The sequence below is a fragment of the Natrix helvetica genome, assembly GCF_964273705.1.
Source record: "Natrix helvetica genome assembly, chromosome: 2".
Classification (NCBI taxonomy): domain Eukaryota; kingdom Metazoa; phylum Chordata; class Lepidosauria; order Squamata; family Natricidae; genus Natrix; species Natrix helvetica.
In genome coordinates, this window is record NC_138552.1 from 202556579 (window position 1) to 202582388 (window position 25810).

Below are 25810 nucleotides of genomic sequence, written 5' to 3' on the forward strand. Positions count from 1 at the left end.
CTTTTCCTTCTATATAGATTTGGCTTCAGCAGGCAGGGACAATTAGAGAAGAGGAATATTTCTTCTTTTCAATGCAAAATGAACAAAAGAAAAAAAGTTGAAGGAAGGTTACTTTTGCCCAAATATTCACAGATATTTCAGTTGTTCCAGAAGATGCTCCTGGGAGCTGTTGATTATTGGGTTTTTTCTACTTAGAAATCCCATACCTTGAAGGTGTAAGATGTAGACAATTGCTAAGGTGAAGACCTTATGTTGGCCAATATTTGGACAGGAAAAAACTAAAGAAAATTGTATAAACTCCTTGGCGTTCTGCGACAGAAGTGTGATGTAATATAAATATATTGAATGCTTGTGGTCCTTTGTAAATTGTTTAAATCAAACAAATTAGTTTCTGGACATACTTGAAGCAAATGTAATTTAGCACAAACATGCTGGAATGTAGTGAGGAGGTGGAACACCAGGAGGAAAGGAGTGTATTCTATTCCTCGTCTTCCAAGTAGCCTCTTGCTCAGCCTTACTCAGATATTAAAGAAAGAAGATGAAGATAGTCCTTCCCCAATATTTCACAGAGTATATTGTGAGAGCTCAGTCCGGTAAGAGTTTGTCTATAGGTATGAAACATGAAAAAAACAGCTTGGAAGAATTGCCGTGTATCATTCCTTTTGGGCCTGACAATAATATAAATCATGAGATTAAGTTAAAAAAATTTTTCCCATGATTCAAAGGTAGAAACATTTCACCAAAACTTTTTCTTAAAATGAGTATTGTAATGTGTTCACGGATGGGATTTCATTTTTCCCAAAAAGTCACCCCATTTGCAAAAAAAAAAAAAAAAAAAAAAAGGCACCAAAACATTCAGCAAAACTCTTTGCCTAAGTTTGTACTTGGTTTTCTAACACTTTTTATTTATTTCCAGGAGTGCACATTAAAAGTTCTGTGCACATTTTAGACTTGGTTGCAATCATTCTGGATCATAGCTTTTGAATATCTGAAACACCACATGCAACTTGCTATGCCTTATTAATCTGTGTTTCATTTTTAAAACAAAGATAGTTTACATAAAAAATGGTTGAAGTGCCATCGGAATATAGAGGATTGGCTCTAGTCCTTATGCATTTCACTCATAAAAAAAGCAGATGGTTGGCATGAAATTATTAAAATATTGGAGAATGCTGATATTGTGATAATATAGTGTTGCTTCTCCATGTAAGCATACATCATAAGCACAGATGGCAAAAATGGAAGATATTAGGATATCTAATATTAGAAGAGATTAAACTATTGGGCATGTAAGAAGATCTGTTTCAGGGATTTAATTCAAATGGATTCGACTGAACTTCCAAAATCAAACCTCCTGATTCAAATTGTTGATTTGGATGGAATTTTTGAATTGTATTTCTGAATAAATCCATATGTTCAGAAAAAACTTTTTTACAAATAGATTTTCTAAATCAGATCAACTCACTTCTATGATCTAATTTAGAAATCTAAATAATTGATTCAATTGGATTATATTCAATCTATACAGCTCTAGAAACTATTGCATGGTGTTGCATCAATAACTGATCTGTCTGAATTTTCAGGAATTTCTTAAAAATCTGGGCTTCTAGTTTTAAGATCAATATTTTGAAGAAAGGATAGTAGAACTCAAGATACAATCGGAATGCACTAGTGTTCTTTTAATCTCAAAATACTATGAACTTCCAATATAGATTTCATTGTCACACTCATGTCTACAGCAGCATATACACAGTTGCATTCACATGCCTCCCATTTTCCAAATGGGCTTATTTTTCACAAAAATAAACCTATGAAGTCAGCTAGGCTAAAGGATAATTGCCTTTAGTGAGCTAAATGAATAGGATTAGACACAATGTTGGTCAAACATCTTAACAACCACTCCACAATGCATCTTACCAGAAAGCAAAGAGCTGTTCTACTCCCTAGCTTTAGGGGTGAGACTTGAAAATTTCCAGCCACTGAACACCCAACATGAGGAACATCTAGGAAGTAGTTTAGGCAAGAATATAGCGATAAGTATATAGTGAATTAGAACAGAAGTGACTTACCTCTTAATGTCAGAGTACAACTCCCCTTAGCAGATATTGGTAGCAATTAACCATCCAGTTACTTTTCCAATGCTATTACTTATGGCAGATCTTTTAAAAATCTAATATTAAGCTGTGAATCCACTGTCTTGATTCACACTGTCTTTTGTCCTTTTGGAAGATGGGCAATAAGCCTCACATCACATGAATATAAAAAGCCATTGCTGACTTGGCTTTAAAAAAAAATCAGATCACAGGTAAGCTTCCATTGAAATATGCAGAAACATTTAAATATTTACAATACATACAGTACTCATGGGTTCTAAAATTGGTTTATTTATATTAAAATGTTTACTGGAAAGAGCTGTACATACATCTCTCAATATGGCAGCAAACAGTTTTGAAATTCCACTATCTGTTTCCTGCCAAATCAACATCATTCAAGGAAAAGTGAGGAGATAATGAGAATAGTCATTTTCTCAAGAAACAGATGAAATAATTTATATAAAGTAAAGTTAATCAGAAACTCATATAATGTGGGCATTTTGTGTCATGCAAGGTGTTAACTTATTTAAACTTCTGTAGTTACAAGTAACTGATTTTATAGTCTGTATAATTTTACAAAGAATATAAATTTGGTAAACAAACACTAAACAGCCTTGTCGACCTGAATGAATATAGTAGAAATATAGTTTTTGTGATAAAAAATGGAAAAAAACCTGAGTCCAGTTCATGACACATATGAATTTGCTGTACCTTACAGCTGGTAATTACAAAATCTCTACAATGTTTCTCTTCAGATTCCAATTTTCTGAAAAGCTTGTACAGGCAGGCTTACAGTGAAATCCAGGAATTACCTCACAGAAAACAAACATATAAACAATTTTAATGGCATATCAAGATTCAAGACAGTACTCCACCTCAAATGATATGCAAAATGATAACTTATTGGAAGGAAAATCTATTTGCTAGAATCATTGGACCTGTCCCCACAGTAGACTTAACCCAGTAGACTTATTGATAGAACATAATCATGCTAACTGGATGAGGGAGGGGAAAATCACCTTTTGGAAAAATAAATTCCTCCCCCATTTTATCCAGGAACTGTCTGGTATTCTGAAAACAGCAGAGATTCCTGGCAAGGCTTTATTACTTCATTAATTTTGCACTGTCCAGACTGGCAGAAGTGGGATGAGTTGCCACTTTAGCCAATCTGTGTTTGTGTGTGAGTGAGAGAGGTATGTTGCATGATCTCCGGTCTTGGCAATATGTTCTCTAATGAAGACAGTTGTGAAAAGAATGTCAAGAGTGAAAAGAAACCCATTTATAGCTATTCTTTTCCAGCTTTTTTTCTGGAAAGGTATGCAAAATAGGTCAATTGACTGGGCTTATGTATTTGCACAATACAGCTGACTTGAGAGAGTTCATTAACCCTGCGCATGATAGGGTCTCTTTTGTTCAATTTAGCTCCCTGTAAGTTACTGGACTGGGTCAACTGAGCCCTTTTTGGTGTTCCCATAAAACATTCACTCCCTAATTGGCCCAATGAAACATATTGCAGGGACAGTGCCAATGAGATTTTTCAAAAATCTAAAAGGTTCAGCTGTCACCAACATAAACAAGGGACAAAGGAAGCAATCAGCATTGCTTTGAATTTTTGGATAGCTGTCCATAGCTTGCAATACAGACAATTAGCTCTCTAACTGTGGCTACAACTGACAGTTATGGTAACATGCGAGAAGAAAAGAACCTACTCAAAAAACAATGAAACACTACACTACACAAAGCTCACACCAGCATGGATAAATAAATGTTTCCTGTGGGCTGATACGTTTAGGATATGTTGCTGCAGAAGAAAGCATTTTGGATCAATTGAAGCACTGTTTGAATCACAGCTACAGGGGAAAGTGATGAATTTCTTCATAGACAAAGTTATCCTGCAGAAAGGAAGACAAATGGACAATGTTTCCAATGGCAGCCATTTATAGTCAATAAGAGTAATGGCATCTTTATGAAGGAAGAACATTTTCCTCCTAGCAAAACATTTTTTAAAAAAGAAGAAAGGTAATGGGCAGTTGATTTCTACTCCTGCCATTTATTTAACTGTTGATTTACTACTCATTAACACAGTTCACATCTGCTGCTCTGTTTAAGCAAGATGCTGGAGATGCACCTTATTGTTTATTCTTGTGCAGATTTAAAGCTGGATTCTGGTGACAAACATATTCTCTTTTCTCCTTTTTTTAGAACTTGATTTGCAGTTCAAAGTGACTGCAGTGCCTGAGGAATAATTATTAGATGTCCCACAAAGCTTCATCACCACAGAAAATACAAACTGAATGAAAAAAATAATTAGACTTAGACTTAGAATAACTTTATTGTCACTTTCAATGTACACTAATCGGCATACACGAAAATGAAATTTCATTGCATACACTCTCAAAGGGTCACCACCTCCAATATACACTACATAATAGGTATGTATTTGTGTTACATTTATTTATCAGCACAAATTTATCAGCACAAATACAACACAAATATAAAAAGGCAACATTAAAAATAAAAATATGGTTTTCTGCCTGGATGGTCTTCTGTGATGAGCCGAATGACAGAAAGAGGGAGTAGTGAGCTCCCTCCCATATTTGGGTATACCAGGGGTTGTAACACAAATACATACCTATTTCCCTGGCTCAGCTGATAAGGAGGAGAGCCTGTGGCTTAGTGGCTAATACATCTGCCTAATATGTAATACAGCCCTGGTTCGAATCCCAGTAAGGGTATGTCTAGCTGATGAGAGCTAAATAGCTTGAAATGGATCTATACTAGTCTCCCAGGACATGAAATTGATTTTGAAGGAACCAAATTAATCTCCAAAACTGAACACTTCAACAAGAGAATAATTATGGAAGCTATCGAAATAGAGAAACACCCCCAAAACATGAATAAACGTGATGATACCTCCCGCCTACCAGACATCTGGAAACCAGCCCTAGTCAACAAACAAGCCCCACCCACCACCCAGGCCGTTACAACACAAAACAACAACGGACACACAGCCAGCACCAATAAGCACCAATCTACCAATCATGATACAACCACACAGCCAATCAATCCACTTACTGAAACAAAGCCAGCACTCCACACATACACACACCAAAATTTATAGAAAGAATGTGTGTGTGTGTGTGTTCATGGTGAGAAAAACGAATCTTGCAAGTTTACCAGATGGACTCTCAAGATTATCATGGTGCATGGTGCAAAATTATCATGGTGCATCATTATTCAGAGGTTTCTTGTCCGTTCCTGAAGCAGAAATGTCTGAATGTGCATAGTCAACTCTTCCATTGGCCATGTTAGGAAATGTAAAAGATACCTTCGTTTGTTTTGAAATTTTTTACATATAATTTTTTTTTAATTCTAAGGGTTCATAAAGTGTACCCCAATGTTTCAAAATTGGTGCTCAAAGACAGGAAGCCAAACCAAAAATGAGAAATCCACCCCAAGAAAGATTACATTTATAAAAGATGCTCCAATTTCTCGTGTGTGTTCAATGTTTGAACTTTTCCACTTATAAAATGTTTAGTATATATTGAACCATTTTAAATACACACATACCAAGACAAAGCTGATAAGTTCACATATTACTGTAGACTATCATATTTGTCAAGGAAGTAATTGTGGTCTGATTCATATGTATAATAAAGTTTATATTGACTTAGCATATGAACTATGAACCTAGACAAAGCATCAAGTAGCCTTTTATGAAAAGCCAGATTTTGCCTAATATCCCTCAAATCTGTCTTATTCAGACTCATACAATTAACAGTCATTTGAATAGGGGAATAGAAAATTGCATGATGGCATGAGTTTTCCTCTGTCAGGAAATCCAATCCAATCATCCAATCGTTAAATTGCAATTGCCCAATTTTGTACAGCATAATATTCAAATTCAGATTAGCTGCAATATCTTTTTCACAAGTTTCATTATTAATCCAGATATTCATAAACTTATATCTGGGCATTTGATTTTGTTTCTTAAAAGACCAGCTTTGCACATTTATCTCTGTTGAATGTGCTTCTGTTAATTTCTGTCTATTTCTCTAACCTATTAAGATCATTTTGTATTTTCACATTTATCTTCTGGATATTAGCTATCCCACCCAATTTTGTATCATTTTCAAATTTGATAATTCCCTCAACATCTTCATCACAAAACATTGCAGTAATGAAAATACTGGAGACTGAAGATCCCAGAACTCATCTTGGTGTTACCTCACTTGATACTTCAGTTTGATGAGGAACCATTGATGATTATATCAATTCACTCATGTATCCATTTTTTGTCATGTTATCCCACCCATATTTATCTAGCTTCATAATCAGCATATTATAAGGCAATTCATAAAATCCTTTGCTGAATTCAAAGATACTGTACATTATGTCTACAGCATTCTACAATATACTGAGAGAGTTACCTGATAACAAATGAAATTAGAATAGTCTGGCAGGATTCGTTCTTGACAAATCTATGCAGAATTTTGATAATTGCCACTATATTTTCAATATGTTAGAGATTAATCTACTTACAGACTAATTGAAAATCTTCCCAGTTATTGATCTCAGAGTAACTGATTCTTGGGTCTTCTTTTTTCCCTTTGTTTTACCTCAGAGAAATGTACAATGTTATCAAGCTCATTTATTTAAATTTCTGATAAAAAACTGAATATTTTAAAAGTATGGTGCAATTTCTCTTCCTTTCTATTGCTTCTGCCACTTTTAAACACAATGTATCCTTTAATTGTTATTTTTCAGTTATAGGAGTCATCTCTTCAAGTCCCAATTATAGATATTAAATCATATTTGCTATTCTATAGTTTAGTCCATATACTTTGTTCATGATTATATAGACCAGTGAGTCTCAACCTTGCTAATGCCGCGACCCTTTAATACAGTTCCTCATGTTGTGGTGACCCCCAACCATAAAATTATTTTATGTTTTCTGTATTTTTTCAAAAATATGTGTTTTCCGATGGTCTTAGGCGACCCCTGTGAAAGGATTGTTCGACCCCCAAAGGGGTCCTGACCCACATGTTGAGAACCACTGATATAAACAATGGACTCCAGTCCATTCATCTTCATTTTTGATTCTGATTAGATTATAAAGACTGTGACTTTTAGGAGACAGTACATGTTTTAATTTTTCAATAAGTGATTTAAGCACATTTCAGTAACACTCATCTTCTACAATGCCTCATCTTCTACAGTGCCTTACATCTTTAAGTTCTGGCGTTACATTTGCATCCATTTTATGGCAGTACAGTAGAAGCCATTTAAAGGCACAACAGGCTGCATCTTAACAGAACATACACACCAAAGGATGTTAGGGGTGTCTTACCCCCACAGTATTTGTTTACAGAGAGTAAGTCACCTGTGTATCAAGTTTGGTTGGAATTGCTTGAGTTATGCTGGAACATACACACATACACAGCCATTTAGATAGATGATAGATAGATAGATAGATAGATAGATAGATAGATAGATAGATAGATAGATAGATAGATAGATGTTCCATGATGCTGTAGTTATCTGACTTTTCCTTCGAGGGCTGCTACTTTGCATTGATACCAATTTGTGCCAGGTTGATTTTGGAGAAGACAAACATACAACAAATCATGCACATCACAATTGCAGACTCTAGTCCATTCATCTTCACTTTTTCTTCTTATTAAAGGCATCTTGTTCCTTGCTCAAGCTTTCTGATCATTCAAGTACAGATCTTAATTTAGAGAGAAAATGTGTAATTGGTTATCCCCCAAACATCTCCACCAAAATCCCCTGAAAGCTCCTACTAGTACTTCTAATTTGTTCATTTAGTAAGTGAATGGTTTGTTATTTTAGGAAAGGGGAAAGGCTTACCATTAGCCTGAATTCAGCTTATTGCCGTATCAGTTCAGAACTACTATGACACATGATAGCACTGTCATTCAGAATCAGGAAGCTTAGGATTGCCTCATTCATTTCACAACAAATGCAAACATTGTGCCATATCAGAATGGAGCTCCATTTTAATTAATTACACAACATAATCATGAGTAAAAAAAAAAGGCAAGGTCACATTTTCTTTCCATATTAAACAATATGCACTTTTATTTTCACTGGAACTTCACTGGGACTTCTTTCACTCTCTTGCCATTGCCAGAATGAGTGTCATGGCAAAAATATTAACAATCAGGATAATAACAGAGAAGACAAATCTGAGAAATGACTAAGTAAATTATAATGTCTTTAAGAATAACCTCAATAACCACTGCAGCATTCTAACATTAAAACATATATTTTTTCTTTGTAGATTTGTCTTTAATAGCAAATTATTTTATTTGTTTTATTTTATTGACAGATATTTCACATTACTTAACCACCCATCTCCATCTGATTATATGGGGGGAGGGGAGAAATTCAATAGATTTTGAATTATCAAAATTATCTCCCCCATTTCAACATTCATAGAATGTTGAAAATTCTATGAAAATTCTTCAACCTCAAACTGTCTTTTGTGGACCTCACCCCATTCCTAAGAGGTCCTTAAAGGGGGCGTGCATAAGCGCACCAGCGTGCCTACCATCCCTATCCTGCTGTCTCCATTTATTTGTACTCATTTCCTTTGTTCATGTCCATGTGTATACTTACTCCTGTTATCTTGTACATGTTCAACAAACCAAGTAAAATAAGAAATAAAAATAAAAAGAATGTATTCAAGCACTAGAATTTATTCCTATAGTTTTGGGATGCGACTTGGGAAATTGATTGTTGAGGAAAGCTAAGCAAAACAGTTGGGACAAATTGCAGTGTTGGTTATTAAATACGAGCTATGGCACTGACACCCTTACATCTGTTCTTAGAATTCATGTTATGGACACAATGTTTTGTGTCAGGAAGCCACCAAAGGGAAAGTACACAAAAATTTTAAAACAAAACAACAAAAGCATTGTAAACAAAATTTCATAATAAGTTATTGCAGAATAAATTCAGATAATATAAGAATTATCTTCTTCAATTTATGAAGCCTAATCTTATACATATCTACCAGTATTTGCAATAATTTCCAAAGAGGTTTCATTCTTGTAAATGAATTAGTCTTGTAAAAGACTAATATCTAAAGGTTATATTATTTACCCATATATAGTTTCTAAATATTAATATCCATGCATTTAAAGAAATGTACCATTTTTCTGACCATAAATAAATTCTGCAACAGTTTCCATCTCATTTCTTCCTAAATTCTAGGTATGTTTTGGAATTCCAGATTGAATGATTGTGGTTTGAAAATGGAACTGATACACTGGAGTTTAACATAATTGTGTTTATTTTTTTATTAAAATATTACAAATAATTATATTATGAGAATTGGATATGATTGAATGGATAGCGTCATCATGCAAATTGAGAACATAATGGAGTATATGGTAGAAAATGATAATTAACTGGCACAATAGAATGATTCAACAAACTACATAAACTGAAATTGACAGGTTAATTTTAGAAAGAACTTAATTAAGTTGGAATTCTGAAACAGGGGTTTGAAGACAATATGAGCCAACAGAATGATAAAATAATTGAATGTATAATCACCTTCACTCTCCTCCAAACATCAAAGGAGATGAGGTAGTCTTTTAAAAATTATTGTTAAAAGGATGAAGTACAAACAAAAATTATACATTGAATATTGGTAATGCTAGGAAAAAATAAATATAATTATTAAATAAATTAAATAACAGCAACATGAAAAAAATGCTTATAAATATATAGAGGTGGGTTCTGCCTGGTCCTGTCCGGTATGCCAGGAGAGGTAGTGAAAATCTGGAGAACCGAATAGGACCAGTAGCGATGGCAGCCTGGCCATGCCCCCATACCAGCAAAAGAAAGAAACAGCCAAGGAAGGAAAGGAGACCTTGGCTGTTGGAAGAAGCACCTGCACTTCGTTCTCTCTGAGAGCCGCCTTGCTTGTCATGGGCAGAAATCAGGGGAAAGAGGGAGGAGAAAGCTGAGCTTCTGCTAGGGACAGCCTTCTCCTCCCCCTTTTCCCCTGATTTTTCTCTGATCATGCTCATGGAGGAAAGAGGCAGGGATGCTGGCCCTAACGCTCACCACCACTGCCCCTGTGGCCTGCCGGCTGCAGCCCCATCAGCTGCCCTGCTTAGTTGGGTGGCTGGCCGTGAAAGAGGTGAGGGGGTGAGCACTGCCAGAATTCCTCCATCCTTCCTCCAAGAGCCGCAGCAAGGCAGACTCATGTGCCATCCGGGGACAGCCACTCAGAGGCATCACTTCTTGGCCTGAAACAAAGCAGCAGTGGGAAAGGAGGAGTCTCTGGTGGCTGCAGCAGAAGTGGCGGCGGCATCTGAAATACAACCCTGGACAGTCAGTTCTTCCTCTCCCTTCTCCAAGCATGTCCTGTTGCTTCTGGCACTGCTTTTGGTGAATCCAACTCAGCGGCAGGGCTTTTGCCATTGCTGAGAGCATCGCTGGCAGCCGCTTCTTGCTATCGCCGCCAAGCCATAAAGGGTTAGGGTGCAAGGATCTTGTAACTTGGCAGCTTTAAGACTTGCACACTTCAAATGCCAGAGTTCCTGAGCCAACATGACTGGAGGAGGAATTCTGGGAGTTGAAGTCCACAAGTCTTAAAGCTGTCAAGTTTGAACACCCCTGAGGGTTGTTTTTTTTTGTAAAGTGTTAAGGTAGACTTTGTAAAGTCTTAAAATCAGAGTAAAGATTTTCTTTCCAGTTACATACAATTATCCTTTCTGTTGTATCCCAGTTTCAATAAAACCAGAGCTCTTCAAGTTGATAGGTTCTATATTTTAGTAATATAATTCAGCTTCACACTAATATCCTTAAATATAAATTTTCTTCTCAAAAATAATATACAAGTTAACTTAAAACAATACATATATATATGTATGTATATGATATGATATGATATGATATGATATGATAGGGTATGGCTAGCTGATGAGAGCTAATTAGCTCGAAATAGATCTATACTAGTCTCCCTTTATTTTTTTATCAGTACAAATACAACATACATACATACATACATATATATATATATATGTGTGTGTGTGTGTGTGTGTGTATGTATGTGTATATATATATATATATATATATATATATATATATATATATATATATATATATATATATATATATATATATATATATGACAGAAATGTTCTGTATCTATTAATTCTCTGAAGAGCGGGGACAGAGAATTAATAGATACAGAACATTTCTGTCCCCAGGAAACTAAAATTCATAGGGTTATAAGTGCATGTAACATAGATGTGTGTGTGGGTAAGATTATCACTCCTGCTGTCAAGCAAAACCAAGCATTTAATAGTGATTGCCATACCATGTGCATGAATCACACAAGTGGCAAGAAAATAGGGGCAGTCAGTCATAACACAGGTTATGTAGACAGTAAACACAGGGTCAATCAAAATGGACTTAAATGTCTATACACCAATGCACAGAGTATGAGGAATAAACAGGGAGAATTAGAAATTCAAGTAAAAGAGGGCAGATACGATATTATTGCCATTACAGAAACTTGGTGGGATGAAACCGACAAATGGAACATACAGCTCGAAGGATTTAAATTATTTAAAAGAAATAGACCAAATAAAAGAGGAGGTGGAGTTACACTATATATAAGAAATAACTACATCTCTACAGAAATAGAACACAACAATGATGAGAACTATCTTGAATGCATTTGGGTCAATATTAAAGGTTGTGGGGGAAATGACACTGCCATAGGTCTATACTATAGGCCACCCAACCAAGCAGAGGAAGTAGATGAACTTTTTGCTAGTCAGCTAACTAAGGTATGTAGGAAGCACACCACAATAGTAATGGGAGATTTTAACTACCCTGACATCAACTGGGAAACAAACTCTGCACCAAGTGGAAGATCCAACAGATTCTTAAGAAACCTAGCAGACAACTTTGTTTTCCAAAAAGTAGAGAAGGGAACAAGGGGATCAGCCATATTGGACTTAATCCTCACTAACAGAGAGGAAATGATAGAAGGTGTTGAAGCCATAGAAACCCTGGGGGCAAGTGACCATGCACTATTGGAATTCAACATTATCCAAACACAAGTAGTAGAACAAAGCCAAACTAGAGTCTTGGACTTTAAGAAAGCTAATTTCAATAAACTTAGAGAGAGCTTGGGAAAAATTCCATGGATGAGAATCCTCAAGGGGAAAACAACTCAAGAAGCTTGGGAAATTTTGAAAAATGAGATTACAAAAGCCCTGTCTAGCACAATACCAATGAAGAAGAAAAATATCAGCTCCCAAAAGAAACCAGCATGGCTGCATAAAGAACTATCTGACAAACTGAAAGACAAAAAAGGTAAGTATAAAAAGTGGAAGGAGGGGGACATAACTAAGGCAGAATATCAGCAAACAGCCCGAGCCTGTAAAGATGAAGTGTGGAAAGCTAAGGCTCACAATGAAGAAAGGCTTGCCACAAAAGTAAAAATTAACAAAAAAAGCTTCTTCCAACATGTTAAAAACAAGAAAAAAGTTAAGGAAACAATTGGTCCATTGCTAGGAGAAAGTGGCAAGAAGGTGACAAGCAACAGGGAGAAAGCAGAACTATTTAACTCATGTTTTGCATCTGTCTTTACACAAAGGGATAAAACAGTCCAACCTGTCAAAAGCAGCACCACAAAAATCAGATTAGGAACACAAATTGAAATAGGGAAGAAAATGGTAAGTGAGCACCTGTCTACCCTAGATGAGTTCAAATCACCAGGACCGGATGGATTACACCCCAGGGTTCTGAAGGAACTAGCAGATGAGATCTCAGAACCACTGAATTATATCTTTCAGAGATCCTGGAACACCGGGGAACTACCAGAGGACTGGAAAACAGCTGATGTGGTTCCCATCTTCAAAAAAGGGAAAAAAATAGATCCAGGAAACTACAGACCTATCAGCCTGACCTCAATACCAGGAAAGATTCTGGAAAAAATAATCAAGCAACGAATTTGCGAACACCTAGAAGCAAACAAAGTAATAGCCAAAAGCCAACATGGATTTGTCAAAAACAGATCATGCCAGACTAATCTTATTGCATTCTTTGATAATGGGACAAAATTAGTGGACCAGAGGAATGCCGTTGATATAGTTTACTTGGACTTCAGTAAGGCTTTTGATAAGGTAGACCATAACCTACTACTAGATAAAGTAGAAGAATGTGGGTTAGACAGCATCACCACCAGATGGATTCGTAACTGGCTGACCAACCGCACTCAACGTGTAGTCCTCAAAGGAACTGCATCTACATGGAGGGAAGTATGCAGTGGAGTACCCCAAGGCTCTGTTTTAGGCCCAATACTCTTCAACATCTTCATCAATGATTTAGATGAGGGAATAAATGGGGAACTCATCAAATTTGCAGATGACACCAAGCTGGCAGGAATAGCCAACACTCCAGAAGATAGGCTTAAGATACAGAAGGATCTTGACAAACTTGAACATTGGGCACTATCTAATAAAATGAAATTCAATGGTGAAAAGAGTAAGGTTCTACAATGAGGCAACAAAAACGGAATGCACAGGTACAGTATAGGTGGTACCATGCCCAATAGTAGTAACTGTGAGAGGGATCTTGGAGTTCTAGTGGACAATCATTTAAATATGAGCCAGCAGTGTGCAGCAGCTGCCAAAAAAGCCAACACAGTTCTAGGCTGCATCAACAGAGGGATAGAATCAAGATCACGTGAAGTGTTAATACCACTTTATAATGCCTTGGTAAGGCCACACTTGGAATACTGCATTCAGTTCTGGTCGCCACGATGTAAAAAAGATGTGGAGACTCTAGAAAGAGTGCAGAGAAGAGCAACAAAGATGATTAGGGGACTGGAGACTAAAACATATGAAGAACGGTTGCAGGAACTAGGTATGTCTAGCTTAAGAGAAAGAAGGACTAGGGGAGACATGATAGCAGTGTTCCAATATCTCAGGGGTTGCCACAAAGAAGAAGGAGTCAAGCTATTCTCCAAGGCACCTGAGGACAGAACAAGAAGCAATGGGTGGAAACTAATCAAGGAGAGAAGCAACTTAGAACTGAGGAGAAACTTCCTGACAGTTAGAACAATTAATCAGTGGAACAGCTTGCCTCCAGAAGTTGTGAATGCCCCAACACTGGAAGTCTTTAAGAAGATGTTGGATAGCCATTTGTCTGGAACGGTATAGGGTTTCCTGCCTAGGCAGGGGGTTGGACTAGAAGACCTCCAAGGTCCCTTCCAACTCTACGATTGGATTGTATTGTATTGTATTGTATATCATCACGTTTATTCATGTTGTGGGGGTGTTTCTCTATTTCGATGGCTTCCATAATTATTCTCTTGTTGAGGTGTTCTGTTTTGGAGATTAACCTGGCTCCTTCAAAATTGAAAGCCAATTGAAAGCCAAAATTGAAAACCAATAATAATGTCCATGTCTTTTTAAACATTCTTTGAGGGGTTCAAAGAAATCCTATTTTCTTATTACTTAGATTTATTTTTAAACCATATAATCATAGTTCACATTTTTTAAATACCTGGAATTGATTTTCCAAAATAATGTATTCCAGTTCTTCTGTCCACATATCAAATATATAGCTAATACTTTCTTTTTACTTTTTAATACCTTATAAAACTGAATTGTTGCTTTCAATTCAAGTATAGCATCTCTTAAAGGAACTAAAATTGCATCTACCTCAGAGGCTGCTAAAACAGCCAGACTATAATATTTAATTAACACATGCTCCGGTTGTATATATCGCCAAGCATATGTTGAAGGCAAATTAAATTCAAAAGACAATCTTTCAAGGTCTTCAAACAGCCATTAAATTCCATATGATTTAAAGTATTAATTCTCTTTTTTAGCCCAAGCATTCCAACAGAACATCTTCCCTGCTATTTTCAGGTTTGAATTATATTGTAACATCAATTTCTCATGTGATTTGAGATCAAATCATCACCTCTTATGATAATCAAATAATCAAATACACCAAGCAGCTTTCAAAAGAGGAAACAGGTGCCTAACACCTGCCAAAATAAGGTCTGCACGTTTGCTTTCCAAATGGCCCCAGATGTGAAAATAATCACAATACATCTCATTCCCTAAAAATGTAGATATTAAGAGAAAAACCAAGTGATACAGTGGAAGAATAATTTACAGTTATTCTTCCTTTCACACTTCTAGCCCCAAATTAGAGCTTGAACTTGATTGAAGAAATCATAAATACTGTAAAGTGTTCTTGGCAAAATTAGGGTCTGGTACCTTTCATACTATTCAGTGCATCATTATTTTATGAATTAATTATGAAGTGAGATAAATTGATCTAATCGTTGGGAAGCCCAGGTTTCATATATTGCTTTGAGCAGTGAAAATCTCACTTCAGATGTATACACAAAGTGCAGGAATAAAATGGAAATTCAGTTTACATTTCCTTGTATATTATGCATTCCATCATGTGGAAAGCTCAAAGATCAGAAGACATTATTGGTTATTTAACTCAAAGAAATGTTTTAAAAAAAGGGAATACTTCTGAAAATGTTGATAGCAACATTAGTAAATAAACGTAGTTGTAATACAAATGAGGAGAGATAGCTTACATATCTTGAAAAACTATGCCTTGAAAGAACAAAACAAAGCTATGTAATCTTGTTTAGGAATTCTGGCCATTTACCAAACTGGGAAAAGTTTTGATTATGAGGCTTGAATGAAAAATAGTATCTCCTATTTCCATAGCTTTAACTTATATTACAGAGATATTTTCATAAACAAACCAGGAAAATAATCTATGAAATGAGCTCTCCCATTATCTATACTTACTTTTTCACAAAGTCTCCACCATTTGCTAAAAACTTTAGCCAGCAATGAATACATTTAATAAAAACAAAAATACCCTTCACACTTTACTTCCTTAAACAGATTTTCATCCTCCTTGCCACCTCTTCATTTAACTCAGACAGGTGCCCACAAAGGTAGTCATTCAACTCTTCAAGTGTCATGTGCCAAGTCTGGATTGTATTCATGGAATTCATTTTACAAAATCCTTCTAATAGTAAAGAAAATTGGACCTAGAAGCAAACCAGCACATCAGAATTGTTATATGCAACATATTTGGGCATCCACGTTTGCACACTTAACTTTATTCTGTACCAACTGAAGATTCCAGATACTTCTAAAAGGTAGCCCCATGTAGAGTGCAACACAATAGATTAAGCTAAATGTTCTTTTTTTTTGCCTCCTTGAAGTTTTGAAAAAAGAGGACAAACTGATTTTTCTTAAGTCATATTTCAAAGAATTACAAAATTGAAGATACTTCAGAGGTCAACTAGTCCAATGTACCTCTCAGTGCACAATTTGCTAAACATTTCATACAAATGGCTAACCAGCCTATTTGAAGACTTCCAGAGAAGAGAGAAAATATTTATTATTCTGTAAACATATAGACAAGAAGTTGCACCGGTTAACAGCTTTTATTGCCAGAACATTCTTCCTAATCTCTAATCTGAAGTCTGAATTTTATACATGGAATTCATTTTACAAAAACCTTCTAATATTAAAGAGGATCAATAACATGACCCACACATTCCTATGATATGCCAGATTTGACAGCAAATTTTCCTTGCAGTGACCTACTCTTTGTCCTTCATCAGTACATCAACCTTTCTCATCAACCCATCCACTATTGTCACGTCATCCATTTCACACAAATCAACTCTTCCCAGTTCATCATCTTTACATTGTTTGGCCCAGCAATTCAAAGCACTTGTATCAACAAACTCATCATGATAAACAACTCAAGTTTGGTGATGAATTTCAATTGAAGGGTTTCATTTTAGCAGTCAAAAATTAAATCATGAAGCATTGCTTAACCCACACTGATGAGTACTCCCTCCAGGCTCATATTTCATGGCAATAGACACTCAATCCTTTTCACAACAATTTCTCAGCAATTGAAGTGCAGGGAAAAAAATAGATGCTGAAGATCACGAATGAAGGCGAATATACTTGTCCCAGGATCCACTCTGCTGGAGTCCATCCTCAGAGAAATTCTCTCTAGCAGAATGTGTGGTTTGGGTTTTTGTGTCAGGTATTTATATGGTGCCTGTTGTGTGAGGCTTTTTAGAAGTTGACTGTGGTGCTGATGACTGGCTATTAAGCCATTGGCAGTTGTTTCTTTGTGCCCCCAAGCCCTCACCTCCTAAGTACTTGATAAACTGGTGTTGATAAACTTGATAATTCCTGTTGACTGATGAGGGGCGTGTTTCCCAGGCTTCAATCACTTCCCTGGCTGTTTTTGTGCCTGCTCATTCAACAATCTTAGAAGCTGCAAAATTGAATGGATGTCCTTGTTTATTGCAATGTGAACCTACTAATGAGTTTGGGTCTTCTCATCCATTTGTGTTCTTGCAATCTGATGGTCAGCTTCCTCTCTCTATAGGAGGTTATACTGGAGATGGTGACCCTTTGAGATCTGTATGCAATGAAATTTAATTTTAATGTATGCCAATTAGTGTACATTCAGAATGGCAATAAAATTATTATTCTATTCTATCTCATTCCATTCTATTCTATTCTATTCACCGTATGTCCTACATAGTTCTCATCCTCCCTGGGTGATTGGATCCTGCATGCTAATGCTCACTTCAGATGTTTTGGCCTGTCCATGCCACCATGGATATAGGACATCAGAGAAATTGTTTTTCATTCAATCCTTGTACATAATTTAGCTTTGCTAGGATGAATTAGTTGAATAGCTAAACATAATCCTTGAGTATGAATGTCCTCTCATGGTGATGATTAAAATCTGTCACATCTAAGGGTTGAATTTCTTGTTTGCTGCAGAATGAAGACATTTCATCTACCGTTTCTGGAGAATGAGAATAGATATTGTTATCCGTAGTCCACTTTTGGGAAAGCATATTCTACCAGGGTTCTCTTGCTCTTCCCCTTAATTGGTTTAAGCAAAATAATCCCCATCAGCTACAGATAGTCCTCAACATACAATAATTTATCTAGCAACCATTCAAAGTTACAATAGCACTGAAATAAGTGACTTATGACAAATCCTTGGACTTTTGACTATCACAATTTCCCTATGGTCATGCGATCCACATTTGAGCATTTGGCAATTGGCATGCATTTAGGATTATTACCATGTCCCAGGATCATGTAGTTTACAGTTTACCATTTCACCAGCCAGCTTTTGACAAGGAAAGCCAATGGAGAGAAACGGCATTTGCTTAACCAGCATGTGATTCACTTAATAACTGTAGTGATTTGTTTAACAGCCGAGGCAAAAATGGTGCTCTCCGAGGTTGATTGTTTTGGTTTTGGTTTGGTTTTTTAGATATTATCATCAGGGAAATGCTTCCTCATCGTCCATTTTAATTGGGTGAAATTTACTTGATTTCTGCCCAGTTTCCCTTCTAGCCCAGCTGACAGGAAGAATAGCAAGCCGATTTCCTTTTTTATTGTTGTTCTTTGTAATTTGTCCTTAAAAGACCTGCCCACAAAACAACTGGCATTTCTAATCTCTGGGTATGGGTGGGAAGGGAATAGAAGCAGGGGAGTCCAGAAATCAGGATTCACATTAACCAAACTCTGGATAGAACACTTGTCTATCACTGAGGCTAAAATGGAAGAAAGTGTCAAAATCTGGACAGGGATTTCTTAATTCACTTTTTATTTCCAGCCGTTTATACAGTGGAGAAGCAGCTGAAGGCTGCGGTGTGGAAAAATTATGTGTTAGCAGCTGGACCAGTTGTTCAAAAGAAGAGATAGGAAGAGACAGCATTTGTTCATTGGAGATTTTTAAAAATCAATGTACCAGGACCTACATTTATTTAGTCACACTATTAGTCCCATGTAATTGTAACAGGATTTTAAAGGTGGTGTGACTGAAAAATGGAACTAAAGATAAACCGCATTTGTTATTTTTGACCTAATATTAAGATGCTACTATTAGGCCCTTTTAAAAACACAGGTAAACTCACCAGATAAATCCTTCTTTGCAAAGATTGGGAAGATCACACATGGGGCAATCCCATTGAAAGCACAGACTCATGTTTAATGTCCATGAGGCCAGGAGTTAATCCACTGTGAGATGGAACATTGTCGACAAAAGAAAAAAAAATATTCCTCTGCTATAAAAGACATAAGATAAGAAAGAATCTAGGATCAACATCTGATATACTGTCTAACAGCTGTTCCAGGACCATAAACTAGTCCTGCCCATATCACAACTGACAAAGAAAAAGAAGAGAGTGCCTCTATCTCATTTGGGACAGCAGGAGATCATGCAGCCTATTTTAATGGCAGGACAGTAATATTCTACTCTTATAATGGGTCTCTCTGAAAAGCTTAAACCCAGTGACAAAGACTGATGTTTTCCAACTGTGCTGGCATTATTTTTTTAATGTATTGACTGCAGACAAAAGGAAGGCAAAGGGGAAGGCAATGAACTCTTAGTAAGCTCTGCACCATTTTGAGGTACCCATTTCTGTGCAATTTCCTGGCAAGCTTTCTGATCGCTAACACAACAGCTTGTTTTTATTTAATAACATTACCTGTATCTGTCATTACTGATGTTTGTCTTCATTATTTATTTAATTTGTTTAATGCTTTTCCATGAGCAGGGGAAAAATTAATCTGAGTGAAAGTTGTAGGTCTTATCTACCAGCTTCTTGAGCAAGACTCAGAGAGTAATTGTAATTATTCATCCCCAATGCCAGCTCATTTAGTATCTGGTGGAGCTTCCTGACAGCACAAATTGACTCAACTGTTTTGACAAGGACAGTGTTGCATGCTCTCCTTCCATGAAGAAAGATACAAGCGAATTGAAGATTCTCATATTATCAGCTTGACCAACCATATTGATCACTATTGATCACTATTGGTCAAGCTGATAATAAACAGTCACTATTTACATAGCCAGACATTTGCATACTAACACCTTTCCAAGGCAAATGTATGTATGTATGTATGTATGTATGTATGTATGTATGTATGTATATATATATATTTGTGTTGTATGTATATATATATATAGTCATACCAGGGGTTGTAACACAAATACATATATATATGTATATGTATATGTATATGTATATGTATATGTATATGTATATGTATATGTATATGTATATGTATATGTATATGTATTTGTGTTACAACCCCTGGTATGTAGTGGCTAAGAATCCTGACTAATATGTAATACAGCCCACATTCAAATCCCAGTAAGGGTATGGCTAGCTAAAATTGTGCCTTTTCATCATTCAATTATTTTTAATTTATCAAATTTAGAAGCCATCCATCTCACTTACTCACAGAGCAACTCTAGGTGGTGTACAATTAAAAGAGAAAATATATCTGTTTATACATATTATATTAGGGGAATAAAATTCAAACAGTGGATAAGGGCCTTCAAGGTGCTAACCAACCATACAACTATCAATCAGCAGAACCAGATCTTCATATAATTCTAAAAGGCCAGAAGAGTGAGGGTCCATCTTACTTCTGGGAGAGAAAATGTTTCAAAGGCCTGGGCAACAGTAGAGAGGGCTCGCTTCCTGGATCCCATCAATAAAAATTGTTTAATTGATGAAGCTAATAACATATTCTCCCTGATAACCAGGTGGGATGGGTCAATGCAATAGGGTAAATATAGTTCCACATGTAGCCTGGCCCTATGACAGGTATGGCTTTAAAGGTCATAATCAACAGCTTGAATTGGACCTGGAGGCAAACCAGCACTCAATGCAGCTTGCACAGCAAAATTGTTATATGCAACATCTTTGGACATCCACATTTGCACACTTAACTTTATTCTGTACCAACTGAAGATTCCAGATACTTCTCAAAGGTAGCCCCATATAGAGTCCACCACAGTAGATTGAGCTAACTTGTCTTTTTTTTCCCTACTTGAAGTTTTGACAAAAGAAGTCAAATTGATTGTCTTAAGTCACATTTCAAAGAACCAAAAAGTTGAAGATACTTCAGAGGTCAACTAGTCCAATCCACTTCTCAGTGCACAATTTGCTAAACACATTTCATACAAATGATTACCCAGCCTACTTGAAGACTTCCAGAGAAGAGAGGAAATATCTATTGTGCTGGTACAGGTTGCACTGGTTAACAGCTTTTATTGCCAGAACGTTCTTCCTAATCTCTAATCTGAATCTATTTTGTTCTAATTGTTGTCCTACTTCATTTCTTTCTCTATAGAGAACAATTCATACTCCTTTAGACATAGGAAGGCTGCCATCATATCTCTCTTTTTCTGCAGGCTAAGCACAACCAGTTGCTTTAATAATTCCTCCAGAGTAAAATAAGTGTTTCTTGTGGACTTGACTTCATAACGTTCCTGTTAATACTTTCCAAAGCAGCATTTTTGTTTCTGTGTAACCTGCTGAGAGGAATTTTAATTGTGTCAGCCATGTACTGCAAAGCCAGTCTCCCTCATCCTATATTTGGGGGGGGGGTCCTTTCCAAGGCAGGACCTTGTGTCCCCCTGTTGAATTTCATTGTTTCAACCCACTTCTCTAGCCTGCCAAGTTATTTTTAAACCTTCTCTTTCCTTTCTAAAGCATCTCTGGGTTTGTGTCATCTGCAAACCTGATAATTACCCTAACAATGAATTTAAAAAAAAAAAAGAAATAGCAAATTAACCAGTGGAACAGCTTGCATTCAGAAGTTGTTGGTGCTTCATCACTGGAGGTTTTTAGGAAAAGACTGGACAGCCACATGTCTATAGAGATTCTCAGTCATCCAGGTCATGGTTGTCCCTAAGGTGCTTTTTTAAGAGGCAACTGGACTTTCTGGTCTTTCTTTGAAGACATTTCGCTTCTCATCTTGGTACTGGACAGGCATCTATCTGAAATGGTAATTGGACTAGAAGACCGTCAATGTCCCTTCCAGTTCTATTCTGATTAATTAATAGTACCCTGATCAATATTGCCCAATTTGATGGACACATTTCCTGCATAGGTGCAGTAATTCAGTCAATTATGAATCCCACTAATAGTTGTATAAGAAGCCTATTTGATGTAGTAGTTAAAGCTTCAGATTTAAAAAAAAGAGAGACCATGAGTTCTAGTCCTGCCTTAGGCACAAAGCCAGCTGACTGACCTTGGACCAGTCCCTGTCTCAGCCCTAAGAAGTAGGCAATGATAAACCACTTCTGAAATTTTGAATAAGATATAAAGAAACCTATTGACACGGAAAGTACCTGCCTTAAGACCCTCACAGATGCTCATAACATAACATCTAGAAAAAAAGATTCTCCCAGAGTTAGAATAGGGAGGTCCCTTGCCCAAAGCAAGACATTAGCTTACTACTTGGAAACTGGATATGTGTACTTTGGCCCTCTAACCTCAGTGAGTGCATTAAAATGGGGCTACTTTACTGTCTTAGATCTTCTTTCTTATAGATGTGGTTTTATACGGTTGCAAATTGCTTACCTGATATCACACAAATGTCCTTCTGCTTTTTCTTCATGTGGTGGCACAATGGTTAGAATGCAGCAGAGGTGCTATTCAGCCACTTTGGACCAGTTCACTCGTAGCAGAAATTGCGGGTGGATCTGCCCCCCACCCACCTGCCCTGGCTCTACGCCGTCCTATTTAGGCATGTTTTTGAGGTCAGGCTTATGCGTGGAAGGTGTATGTGCGAGCAAAGTGCATGTGCAGAAGGACAGATGTATGTGTGGAAGGGGCACATGCGAAGCGAGCGGGCACGCACACAGTGAACCGGTGGTACCAAAATGTAAAACTGCTCATTCTGGGAGTTCGATCTTGACCGGCTGAAGGTTGCCTCAACCCTCCAGCCTTCTGAAGTCAGCAAAATGAGGACCCAGGTTCTTGGGGGCAACATACTGACTCTGTAAACCACTTAGAGAGGACTGTAAAGCATTATAAAGTAGTATATAAATCTAAGTGTTGTTGCTATTTTGAAAACATTCATTTTCGTTCTCAGGGTCAGAGAATTCCATCATAGTCTGAAATACAGATGCTATTCTGCTAAAACCCGGCGCTACCCCCCACCGCGAGGAGGCGGAGCCAGCTCGTCCAAGCTGGTACCGCCCCAAGCACCTGATGGAACCAGATAGGTTCCAGACGGAGCTTGGGCCATTACCTGTAGCCCTGACCCGCGCTCGGTCAGAGGACCTAGTGGCCGCCTGGAATAGGGCGACGGCTGGGGCCTTGGACCGGGTTGCGCCTTTGCGACCTCTCCTACGGCAGAGACCCACCCGGGCACCTTGGTATACCGAGGAGTTGAGGGTGGTGAAGCGCCATAGGAGACGTCTAGAGAGCAGGTGGAGGTCCTCACGCTCCGAGTCTGACCGAACACAGGTAAGAGCCTATTTACGGACTTACCTTGTGGCACTGAGAGCGGCCAAACGTAGACACTGCGCCGCTCTTATTGCATCTGCGGATAACCGCCCTGCCGCCCTGTTTAGGGTGACCCGCTCCCCCTTGGTACAAGAGACGCGGGGGGCACCCTTACAGGGAAGAGCAGAGGAGTTTGGAGAATATCTGCAGAACAAAGTCGCTCAGATCCGAAGCGGATGGGCCCCCTCCAGTGGTCTGGACGGGCCGTCAACAGCGAGTCTTGTGAGTCCACTCTGGGAGAAGTTTGACTCTGTTGCCCCCGAGGATTTGGACAGGCTGCGTGGACGGCTGTGACCCACCACATGTTCATTGGACCCATGTCCTTCCTGGCTGGTACTGGCATCCCGGGAGGTGACACGAGGCTGGCTTCTGGGCCTGGTGAATGCCTCGTTGGGGGAGGGATCCTTACCAACTGCCTTGAAAGAGGCGGTGGTGAGGCCCTTACTCAAGAGGCCTTTGCTTGACCCAATGGAGCTAGCTAATTATCGTCCAGTCTCCAACCTTCCCTTTTTGGCGAAGGTTGTTGAGAATGTGGTGGCGCAGCAATTTCCACGTCACCTCGATGAATCCGACTATCTAGACCCACGCCAGTCCGGCTTCCGACCTGGGCACAGCACAGAGACAGCCTTGGTCGCGTTGGTCGATGATCTCTGGAGGGCCAGAGATAGAGGTTATTCCTCTATCCTGGTCCTATTAGATCTCTCAGCGGCTTTTGATACCATCGACCATGGTATCCTACTGCACCGGCTGGAGGGGATGGGAGTCGGAGGCACCGTTTTGCGGTGGTTCGGCTCCTACCTCTCCGGCCGGATGCAATATGTGTTGACAGGGGGGCAGAGATCGACCCTGAGGCCACTCTCTTGTGGAGTGCTGCAGGGTTTGGTCCTCTCGCCCCTTCTGTTCAATGCATATGTGAAGCCGCTGGGTGAGATCATCCGTGGTTTTGGGGTTGAATACCATCTGTACGCTGACGACACCCAGCTGTACATTTCAACCCCAAGCCACCCCAACGAAGCTGTCGAAGTGATGTCCTGGTGTTTGGAAGCCGTCGGGGTCTGGATGGGGGACAACAGACTCAAACTCAACCCCTCCAAGACTGAGTGGCTGTGGCTACCGGCACCTCGGTTCAGCCAGCTGATTCCATCGCTGGCCATAGGGGACGAGTGATTGCCCCCTGTGGAACGGGCGCGCAATTTGGGCGTCCTCCTAGATGCCCGGCTGTCAATGGATAACCATGTGGCAGCCGTGGCAAGGGGGGCGTTCCACCAGGTTCGCCTGGTGCGCCAATTGCGCCCCCTATTTATTATTATTATTTATTATTTCTTTGGATTTATAAACCGCCCCCTCTCCCAAAAAGGGACTCGGGGCGGTGTACAGTCAATGAAACACAGATAAAATACATAAATAACAATATAAATAATATATAAACAATTAAATACTTGAGCATTTGAGTGGAGGAGGTGAGACTGTACAAAGAAATAAATATAGTATAAAAGCCCTAAAACATCCCAATTAAAATACCCAAACCCAATTAAAATATATCCCCGGGAGGTAAGACTAAGAGTGTGCCAGGCCAGCTAATTGAAACAGGTGAGTCTTTAGTTTTTGACGGAAGGAACGGAGGTCAGTGGTGGTTCTGATATCGGGGGGGAGGTCATTCCAGAGGGTTGGGCCCATCACAGAGAAGGACCTACTCCTAGGTGTCGCCCGCTGGCATTGCCTGGTGAACGGCACCAGGAGGAGTCCCTCCCTGTGAGAGCGGATTGGTCGTAGGGACATGTGTGGTAGGATGCGATCCTGCAGATAACTAGGTCTGGACCGGGATGCCCTACGCACAGTCACTCATGCGCTGGTCACGTCTCGCCTAGACTACTGTAACGCTCTCTACATGGGGCTCCCCTTGGGACGCGCCCGGAGACTGCAGCTAGTCCAGAACGCGGCCGCGCGGGTTGTCATGGGGAGTTCCAGATACTCCCACGTAACACCACTCCTGCGCGAGCTGCACTGGCTACCTGTGGTTTTTCGGGTGCGTTTCAAGGTTCTGATTACCATCTTTAAAGCGCTCCATGGCACAGGACCTAGTTACTTGCGGGATCGCATCCTCCCACATACATCCCTGTGGCCAATCCGCTCTCACAGGGAGGGGCTTCTCCAGGTGCCGTCCACTAGGCAATGCCAGTGGGCGGCACCAAGGAGTAGGGCCTTCTCTGTGATGGGCCCAACCCTCTGGAATGACATCCCCCCCCAATATTAGAACCACCACTGACTTCCGCTCCTTCCGACAAAAATTGAAGACTCACCTGTT